The sequence below is a fragment of the Gymnogyps californianus genome, chromosome 1, assembly GCF_018139145.2.
Source record: "Gymnogyps californianus isolate 813 chromosome 1, ASM1813914v2, whole genome shotgun sequence".
Classification (NCBI taxonomy): domain Eukaryota; kingdom Metazoa; phylum Chordata; class Aves; order Accipitriformes; family Cathartidae; genus Gymnogyps; species Gymnogyps californianus.
In genome coordinates this window covers 84,196,477-84,207,616 of record NC_059471.1, presented here as the reverse complement: position 1 = coordinate 84,207,616, position 11,140 = coordinate 84,196,477, and positions in this window count along the sequence as shown.

The following is an 11,140-nucleotide window of genomic DNA, read 5'->3' as shown; positions in this document are numbered from 1 at the left end:
CTGGGGCAGTTCGTGGAGGACTGCAGCCCGTGGAAAGGACTCGCGTTGGAGAAACTCATGGAGGGCTGACCCCTGTGGGAGGAAGGAGGGGCAGAAACAACGTGTGATGAACTGACCGCAACCCCCATTCCCGTCCCCTGCGCCGCTGGGAGGGGAGGAGGTAGAGGAATCGGGAGCAACGCTGAGCCCGGGAAGAAGCGGGGGGGAGGGGAGGGTGTGTTTTCAAGACATGGTTCTGTTTCTCATCATCCTACTCTGATTTGATTGGTAACAAATTAAATTTATTTCTTTTTTTTTCCCCAAGTCGAGTCTGTTTTGCCTGTGACCTTAATTGGTGCGTGATCCCTCCCTGTCCTTGTCACAACTCACGAGCCTTTCGTTATATTTTCTCCTCCCCATCCCACCGGGGGAGGAGTGAGTAAGCAGCCACGTGGTGCTTTGTTGCCGTCTGGGCCTAAACCACAACACAAGCCGTATGCAAAAGTTTCTCTTTAAAATTACTTCTGTTTGCTGATATGCAGTATGCCTTTGGATGGAATAGTGATCAGTGCATGAAAGTTTTCATTTATCAAGGAAAAAAAAAAAGCAAGTTTTCACAGCCGCCATAAAGGCAGGTTAAAAAGTGGCTGGGTCATCTATAGCTTTATGGGTAGCAAAGATCTGGTACTAAAAGTGTTTTTCACTTAACAGTCAAAGTCACAGGGTACATGACCTGGAAACTGAAAGCTGCAAAAGTCTGAAATTTGTTGAATTGAAAGTTGCAACAAAGGGCAGATTTTCCAAAGGTGCAGTCTGTGATTAGTGGCCCATCTCTCATTAAATCTACGAGGGCATTTTGCAGCTTTTTGAAAAAATCTTCCTTACATTTTTTAATAATAAAACTAGAGTAGATTTCCAAGACATAGCCAGCCTGGGGTCAGATGAACCTTCATGTGACAGCTGGATAGCTTTTGAAAAGATTCAGTGCTTGAAACCCCAGCTGCCGGGCTTGGTGCACCCAACCTGGATGAGAACGTGTAGGTGGTGGTATGTCAGCAGAGACCATTCAGACCTGTGTTTCCGATTTGTGTGGCTGGGAGTTGAGGGCATCAAATGGTGCCAGACCCTGAACTGCGTTGTCGGATTACTTTGAAGTCAGCCATACATATGGACTGTGCTATCTGTGTCCTAATCCCGTTCCCATTTAAATCAGCGATAAAATTCTGACTGATGTCAGAACTGGGCCCCAGTAAAGGGGAGTTGTATGTGTGGGTAACTGTACACAGAGAATGGAAGTGTGTTGAAGCAAAATACGGTATCTGCAGTCGCCAAACAGCTGCCCACATCACCAGAGGCAGGGTTTGACCATTAGCCATCCTGTTTCCAGTATCATGTTTGGAGGCAATATGAGAAAACCCATTTACTTATTAGGGTTACTCCATCAGACTCCTCACCAACAGGAACAGTGTAAAACAGGTAAGAGCTGCTTGTAAAGGACCATCCAGTGTCCTGAAGGGTACAGAGGTTTCTTGTCTCCCAGGGTACAAATCCTTCAGCATTTTGGCTGTATTGAGCACCTTTGGCCGTCGATTTGACTCAGCGCTGGCTCTTGGGTACGGGGTGAGCAGAAGGGGAGGAATGGGGAGGAGAAGGGGAAGCAGTGGGGCGAAGGGAGGAAGCTGACCGGGGGAAGCCCGAGGCTAGGGGAGGCAGGGAGAGGAGGGTTAAATGCAAAATAAAACTATGGAACGCACTGATCATTTGCCTCACGTGGTCTCATCTGTCACGGTTGTCTTTGATGTCCTGCTGGTGGGTCACTCTGGGCAAGGACTGTGTCTTCTCTGTGTCCCAGGGGGTGTGCTGCTCCATTCTGGAAAAGGATTAATAAAGTCAGTTATTAGTGATAATATCTCAGTGCTTCAAAATTACCATCCGCAACACGGAGATGTATTTCTCACAGGAATGTCAAAGATTAAGCTTACCAGTGTTTAAGATCATTTGGAGGGAAGATATAGAGTACAGTGTTATTATTGCTTCTTCAGTCATTGCTCCAAGGTCTTTCACTCAGGCAGAGTTTTATTGAGGTAATTCAGATCCCATCATTTCTAAACCTTCACACTTTTCACATCCTTTGTATGACAGATAGCTACACCGCAGTGTGACCACAATGGATTGCTGTAACTGCAGCACCTCTGCAAGAACCCGTGAAAGATTTCGGCGAGAATAGCTTGGCGGTGCAAGAGCAATGTCGAGCTACCGATTAAGAATTACTCTTATCCTGTATTGTACTATATGATACCGAAATAAAATTCGCTTGAAATGAAAAAAGGCCAAGCATATCTCAGCATACTTCTTAAGGCCTGAGTGAAGGTTCAATTCAGCCCATGGCACTGGCCAGCAATTTGAAATTAGATTGAGAGCCTCTGAACAAAACATGATGTGATGTGGGCTGACTCTGGTGGTAAGTATTTAATCACTGACTTCCTCCCAGCTCACCTTTTAGCCGCATAATTACTGTACAGCAGTTTGGTGTAATTTTCTGCTAATGATGATATGGTGTTCACCCAAAGCATACATCTTGCTTGCCTCTCTGCTGACAGAAAATGGCTTGAGAGAAGCAAGTGATACATGAACAGGCAGGTATCACACTTAGCAACGCTTTGAAGTCAGTGTTGGTATTAGCTCTTTCGCTGAAATAGGTACTACAAACTAGGTTAATCAAGGGCACAGAGCTACAGAAGAAATAAATCTCTTTTCTAGTCTCTCTGTGCAGCAGGATCGTATTAGAAAACAAAGAGCACTTTGATTTGGTAAAGCCTGTCCTCCAGAGCCTGCAAATGGTACGACGACAATTTATATCCCTTGAGGATCTGGCCCAGATGTTTTATGTAACTTTCACCATCTTTTTTTCTCTAAACCACCTGCCATCGAACGACCTGATAATAAACAGGAAAGTAAGTAAGAACCAATATAAACTATACTGTAAACTACTTCCTAAAACAATGAGTCGGTTCTTCTTTCAGTTACATTTGTGCCGTGCCAATGAATTTTGACAAAGGAACATGGTGTGCCGGACTGAACTGTTTCATTTTCAAGAGCTGCATTTGAGAAAAGAGAGGAGAAACGAAAATTCAATTAAATGAAGCAATAAAGCCAGAGAAGTTCTTTTTAAAGAAAATCTGCGACATTTATCGCTCGCTCCACATCCCCAGCGAGTCGACATTTCAGGAACGACGTTACAGTTCTGTTCAGCTTACTTGAGAGAGAGTATTGATGTCTGGGCTAGAATGAGCACGAATCATGCATGAGTAAGTTGTTTACTTTGTCAGTCATTAGCTATACATTTGGAGTGCTGGAGAACGTCAGGAACTCTGCAGTGCCCTCCTTAAATTAGGGACCGCAATGGGCGTGACGCAACTGTTTGCTGCGCGCAACCTTCAGCATTGTATCGACCACAGACTGGTTTTGTAAATTAAATTAGTAGTCCTTGTTTATCAATATTTATTTAGGGAAGATTGCAAACTGTGGGCAGATGCTGAAGTCCTTACTCGAGCCATTCTGCCACTTGCTTTAAGGAAAGCCAACCACTCTGTCCTGCAAGCTGATGCTTACTCTGTGTTGGAGAAAACTAGACTGAACCTTGTTCTGTCACGTCAGCATTTGCCTCTTCTCTTCCAGGACAGTGTACAAAGTCTTGAGAGAGTCTGTCTGTGGTACTCACCCCTAAACATCTCCTTGTTAGCCCACCTTGAAGTGTGGTACTCACAACTGAACCGAGTATTCCCCCGGGGCTCTGCCGGTGCTGAAGAGCCTGGAGGGGTGACCTCATGGGCCTCTTGCAGACTACATGTTCCTGTTTGTCTGTCCAGGTATGACATTTGCTTCTGGCCTGCTGACCTTCACGAAGAACCCTTTCCTGGCTATGCCTTCGTAAAGGGACACCTTTGTTCTGCATTTTGAGGGAAGACATAACGAAAGCCAGTTCACTGTTTCTGCCGTTGTTCACAAAAGAGAAGGGTGAAGTGGGCACAGGGAGCCTCAGGGCAGGATTCAAGTCTTGTTCCTTCACTGTGAGAATGAAATAATTCCCAAATTAATACAAATTACGGCATTAGCATAAGAGCTTCTGGGTTCGATAATTTTGTTCCAAGAACTGGGCATCAGTTTTGACCAAGCAAGGTGCATTATCACATCTTGACAGAAAGAGTTTTTCATGTGTAGCCTCCCACATGTGGGAAGACAAAAGAAATTACTTTAAAGCTCAGGGGAGAAGTGCAACAAAGACTTAAAATAACTCCCAGTGAAAAGTGGGAGTCTATGTTTCTAGATACTCTTAAAAACATGGCTCAGATGCCCTCAGAAATTTGGTCAGTTCATCAGTGCAGTAACCTGTGACTCATGAAATGAGCTGTTTTAAATGCGCCAAGTTTTTATAGAAAATGCATTGACCAACTGTCCACAATCCATTAGCAATGAGCAATCTGTGCTTGGTTTTCTATGAGCAGTTCCTTTTGGCCTCTCATGGTTTTTGTTTCCTTTTAATGTGGTGTGCAAGAAGGGATGTGTGCAACGGAGTGACACCGCAGCTTCCTACGCTACCGGACAATTGCTAATGAAAAATTTGTGCTGTTAGATATGCCTAATTTGACAGGCTGAACTCGCTAGTTTTCAAATTACGTAAAGCTAAAGTACGTTGACAGTGATGAGTGATACACACTTGCCAGCACAAATGTGTCAGTGTGTTCAGTTTTGTGAATACACTAAGCACTGTGGGTGCACTTAGCATAATGCATTTGCGTTTTAACTGGATATTCTGTGGCTGGATTGACGTTTGCATCGATTCAGAGGAATTCCACCCTTATAGCACAGATTCAACTTTGTTCTCAGTAAGGTCAGCAGGTTCAGTAGGAACTGAATTTGACTTAAGATCAAAAAGAAAAGTTTGATTTTGCTAGTCTTTCCTCGTCCTACTGTGTTTCCCTTTCCCTTAGAGGTGGCAATCTGAAGCTATCAAAGCATCTTACTAGCTACAGCAATAGCTAAATAGAAAGCATTTAATTTTGGAGAAACGGTGAGAGTGTTCTGGCATTATCTATCAGCTTCTGCCTCTCTCCTATCATTTAGATTCTAATTGCTACAAATTACAATGTGTAGCTTTTATCAGTTGTGGACCAACAGGAATTTTAGACTTTGGACTAATGTTCTCTATGATATTGTATCTAAACGACATTGTAGATGCTGATGTGCGGCCACATGGTCACTGTAAAATGAACTGGGACCACTCACTCCCGCCTTAGTAAAACTGAAATGAGACACACAGGTTGCCTAGATGAAAAGCTGTGTTTCACAGGATCAATATCTTTCCCTTCATTGGTGGGGCAAGGTGGCTTTTTGTAATGGACAAGGTATAAGGAATACAGAATATTGTGCCCCTGGGTGGTTCCCACTCCTCTGCCTTCTTAACATATGGTCTTGATGTTGACCGTGGCCTTCAGCAATGACACTTTACGATACGCTAATTTAACCTGCCGGTTTGTACACTCATCTGCCTTCCTGAAAAACATTCAGCTTCAAAGCTATCTCCTAAACCTTGCAAAAACACTTTGATTTCCTGATGCTTCAGGCAACTAACAGCATCTTTACACAGCTCCTGATATTGTCTTCAGATCTGTGGTTTTACCCTGCCCACGGGGCACTTTGCCCCTTGGTGATGCTGAGCACCCTTTGACTCGGGGAACAGCCACCAGCCTGCGCCTCCCTTGGAGCGCAAAGGAGCGGTGCAGAAGCGACAGCTTCTCCTTAGGTCTGAAGTCCAGGGAGCGAAGCAGCCTGTCTTGGAGGTTATGGAGGGATACGGATTAGTCATCCAAGGCACTGGCCCCAGCCTCGGGCCAGGGGGGTGCAAACCCCTCCCTGCTCCAGGAGGTCACTGGTATATGGCTGCACAGCAGAGCCAGCTGCAGGAGGTGGGTGCAAGTCAGGTGGCAGCCCCTCCTCGCTTCTTCCCCTCTGAGATGGAGGTCCCGAGCGTGGGGCAGCGGGTGGGGAGTCTCTGTGCTCTGCACTCGCCGCCTTGACCTCCGTTCCTGCTGGGCAAAGGGGAATTAATCCAACCAGCCACTGATCTGCCCTGTCTCGTTCCTGCAGAGGAAGAGCCAGCTAAGCCCAAACTGCTGATGCTCGAGCCAAGGCTGGCTGCTGGTACGTGCCTTTTGCATGGGAGCTGGTCCCGGGTGGCTCAGAGGTGGAGCAGGACAGGCTGTGCCTGCCTGCAGAGGAGCAGAGACATCCATCCTCCTCGCCGCCACACAGCTCTGCTCCCCACCTGGAGAGCTGGCACAAGGATCTCACGAAAGCCCCCTCTTGCAGGAGGGCTCCCAGTGTAGGGAAAAGCCCCTGTCGCACAGGCTGAGGGCAGCTGGGGAGCTGGGGAGCCAGCACCTCGATCCCAGCACTGGCGGGAGGGCTTTCATCCGAGAAAAGGCAGATGTCACGCATGCAGAAGAGTTAGTCATGTGGGAAAACGGCCGCTCGGGGGATTAAAAGGACTATTTGCCCAGCCTCCAGTTTGAAGCACAAAGAAGAGGAGAGGATCTGGGATTGCCCCCCAGCGATGCCCAGGTGTGGCTGCGGCAGCAGGGCCCCTCTCCAAGCACTACTGCTGTATCAGGGTGATGTGCAGAGGGCCTGAAGCCACCCCCAGGCTGTCCACTGCCTCCACAAAGCCACTTTATGGGGAGTCCTCAGAGCAAGGATTTGCCAGGTATTTAACTGATGTGAGCCGCTCTTTGGCAAACGGCAGAGGAGCGGCAGAGAGTGGGGCAGCCGCAGCCCTGCGCAGGCGGTGGGGTGGCTGTCCCGTGGCAGCTTGTCCTCCTTGGGGATGCTCCAGGCCAGGCAGCCCTGGCGCCGTGCAGCCGCAGCCCTTCAGAGCCCCTGTCTGCAAATCGGTCACCGAGTAATGCTTACGTCCGTCTTTTATGCACTAGGTAAAATGACAAAGTGCAGCAGAGAGCTTAAGCAGTGCTCCTGCCTGGAAAAATGGCCTGATAATAGTATTTTAAGCAATTTTAAGGATGTGCGGTGCCCAATACACAACACAGTGGTTTCTTATTGAGGCATGCCCTAAATGCAATTCTCTGTTATTGCAGTTCTAGTTTCATAGCACAGCTCAGCCAACAACATGAGTGATGAGGCAGAAAACTGCTCTAACAGAGCCAGGGTACAGATGAACATTGGTGGGCAGCTATTTAAGCAGATCTCAGACAACTCGGACCCTGGGGACTACTGGACTGGGAGTATCAGGTAGGAGGTGCGAGCCGCAGCGCATGCTGCAGACCCAAGGGTTGGAGGGGAGGACTGGCATACTGGAGGAGAACAAGCCTGTGTTATCACCTCAGGTTACCCACAGCCTTTGTACTGTAATGGTGGCAAACTGACATAGTCGTCTTTGCTCCAAGCCAAGCAGGCTGGCTGCCATCACATACAACAACGTATTTGATTGAGACTGGATTTCAACTCCCGGTTGCTCTTCTCCTATCACCCAAACCCAATGGCTGCTGCTTTGCTGCCCTTGCTGGAGGTTTGGATTTCCTGAAAAGGCTCGAGGTACTTCCCTTTCTCAGTTGCTTGCTGTTTCCTTTTTGCTGCGGCACAAACTGTCTCCATGCTCTCGCCAGCTTTCCAGACCAGGCTGAAGGTCCACCCCAAGAAATGCTCCCAGCTCATCCGAGAATGGATGGCATCCTCTCCCCATAGACCTGCCATCACCGTCTCAGGCCACACAAATCACTCCCAGCTCAGAGCCCAGCCATCCTGCAGAAAGCCTGCCGTGGTAGTAAGGCTGACACAAACAAGACTGTATCCACTGGTCTCCCATGTGTCTGCTGAATGGGAGCAAATCCATCCATGAAAATATGATGTGTGTGGAGCCCAGTGGCTCCCCATTGTTGTAATGCTGTTTTTCAAAACATAAGTTTGTGCTAATTCGTCTCACAGCTTAAAATTTTTTCTCTTGTGTTAAGGCAATGGCAAGAAAGATGCAGTGTAATTCTTGTATTATTCCTCAGATACGATATCAAGTATTGCGTTTAGGTATGCAATAGAAAAGAACTTAGAAATAAGGCTGAAAATTTGCATCATAATTCAGTGTGACTCCCTGCTACATTTTCAGCTCACCACAATGCGTGCACACAGACTTAAGTGCAGGTGCAGATGCACTCCCTATATGAAATGAGGTGACACCCTTCTCTCCCCTCCAGGTATCCCCAAGTATCCACTGCTTGGGGGCCCCTGGGTCATGCAGGCACCCCTCAAGGTTTCAGGGTTGTACATGGGCAGATGGCAGCCACAGACTGGAGCGAGGAGCACAGGTGACTCCTGCACCACAGCAGGGAGATGACAGCTACCAGGGCTGCCCCTGAGGAAGGCACCAGAGCACTGTAAAGGGGGAAAAAATAACACCTGCGTGTAAAAAGAGAATTTTGGATCAGCCAGTCCTGTTTTAGTGCCCTAAAAAGTACTGGGTCCAGTGACTGTGCAGTTAACGTACCAGCATAGAAGAGAAAATAAAAGAGTTAAAGTGAATAGTCAACATAGTCCCTGTTCTCTACTGGAGAAGAAATCATATCGAGGTAATAACAGACATCATAGTTCTCTGCTCTGACAGACAACAGATGAAACAACAACACAAAAACCTTTCCACATTTTACCACGTGACAGTCTCACTGGCAAATTAAGGAACGATGAGCTAGAGAAGAATCACAAAAGGCACATAATTACTTAAAAAACAGGCTCCATGGTTCTCAGTCAAGAAGAGGAGCCATTTTAAGTGACAGCTCTCCTGGGCCTTGCTGTATCCCGTATGATCTGGATGTGGGAAGAGAAAACCTATCTATTAACAGGTTTGCAGGCATTGCCAAGCTGGGAGTCCTTTGAAGGATTACAATTCAAAATGATCATAAAAAATTGGAAAAATGGTCTGAAATCAGTGCGATGGACTTCAGCCCAGACGAATTCAAAATGCACTAATTAGTGCCACCCTAGAACCAGACGTACAGAGACAAAAAAGGGAATGGCTGAGCAAGTAGCAGTGCTACCAGAAAGGTCACAACTGGAATATGAGGCAATGTTGGCTAATGTCACCAGAAAGAAGGTGTGTATCAGCAAGGTACAGCATGTAAGATGCTGTCGTGGTTTAACCCCAGCCAGCAACCAAGCACCACGCAGCCGCTTCCCCCTCCCCCTCCCAGTGGGGTGGGGAGGAGGAAAGGAAAAAAAGTAAAACTCATGGGTTGAGATAAGAACAGTTTAATAACTAAAGTAAAAATAAAAATACACTACTAACTAAGAATAATAATAATTGTAATGAAAAAGAATACAACAACAACAAAAAAAAGAAATAAGACAAGTGATGCACAATGCAATTGCTCACCACCCGCTGATCGATGCCAGAGCCGTGATCTGCACCCCCCGGCCATCTCCCCCTGTTTATATACTGGGCATGACGTTCCCTGGTATGGAATACCCTTTGGCTAGTTCAGGTCAGCTGCCCCGCTCTGCTCCCTCCCAGCTTCTTGCACACCTGCTTGCTGGCAGAGCATGGGAAACTGAAAAGTCCTTGGCTTAAGATAAGCGCTACTTAGCAACAACTAAAACATCAGAGTGTTATCAACATTATTCTCACACTAAATCCAAAACCCAGCACTGTACCAGCTACTAAGAAGAGAGTTAACTCTGTCCCAGCCGAAACCAGGACAGATGCAGATGGTGATTGCGCTACTGATCATTGATAAGGTTTTGGTTATGATCAGATGTGGACACCATCGCTGAGGAAGCACAAAATGTGGCGAGTCTGGATGGCACCAAGAAGAGTAACACGCAATTTAGGGAATGTGACCTCTGGGGAAGGGTTGAGTGAATGTTGTTGGCTTTCCCTTGTAAAAAAAGGATTGTTAGAGGATTGCACATGGATGACAGACATCGCTTGTCCCTGGTCCACAGGACATGGGTGTCAGAAAATATTGAAGCAAGGTGCTTCCTCAAGGTCCCTGCTTTCTGGCTCTGCTTGCTGGGGATGCCTGTTTCTGGTGGCCCTGCTGAGGCCATGCTGTGTTCAGCCCATCACAGAGGGAGGGCTGGAACTCCTTTCTTGGGGTTTGGCAATGAAGGGGCTGGTCGCTGCTGCTCCCACGTAGACAGACTCACAGTGGTTTTGGAGAAGCTCTGCCAGGAACTGGAAACCAACCCCATGGATATGGCTGCAGAGTTGTGTCTCAAAAAGCCCCCCTCCCCCCCCCCCCCCCCCAGAAACAAACAAACAAACAAACACAAAACAAAACCAACCAAGTGATCCTGAGCAGAAATAGGCTAATTTAAAAAGTACTAAGGTATTGTCTGATCGATAGCACTCAACGCAAGCTGCATTTCCAGAACTAATTCATGCATTGATTTTCCCATTGATTTGCAGTAAGTGCTAGGTTCCTAGCTAGATTAGCAAAGGTATTTAGATATTAAACTGGAGTCATCTTAGTAGTCTTAGTCACCTCAGTACTTAAATCCGGTTGATTTATAGTTCAGATTAGGTCTCTATGCAAGATGCTGTGATCCCACGAAGTCTCTTGCTACTTTTTGATAGTCCAGTGAACACATTTCAAAATCTGGTTTTATATGCCCCAGTTGCTTTGAAAATGAGGGATATTCTCCAAAGCACTCAGGCTTTGCAAAGCCTTTTAAAACATGGGCTGAAACACCCAACCAGGTACCCTATGTCAGGTTAACTGGGGTTTCTTCCTGCCTGGGAGTTAAGGTTCATGGCTTGGTGTTTCAGTGAAGTTTCTAAATATTTTTACAGCTTATCACCAACCTGTTAAAGGATTCACAGATTCTGAGCTACCAAAGACACGGGCAGGCTATAGATAAAGTGACCAGCTGTATCATTGACAGCACATTTGGGAAACATTAACCAAAAGTAAAAGCCTTTTATAAGAAGGCCATAAAATGGCAGGAGTAATTATGTTTTTCCAAAGTTAATCATTGACTTTTGTTTATTTGGCTTTTTATAAAAAACTTTTTCCTTTCTCTCCTACAATGGATAAAACCTATAAAAGGCCCCAGCAAATTGGATTCAGCCTTTTTTCTTCACACTGGCCATGCTTGAAGG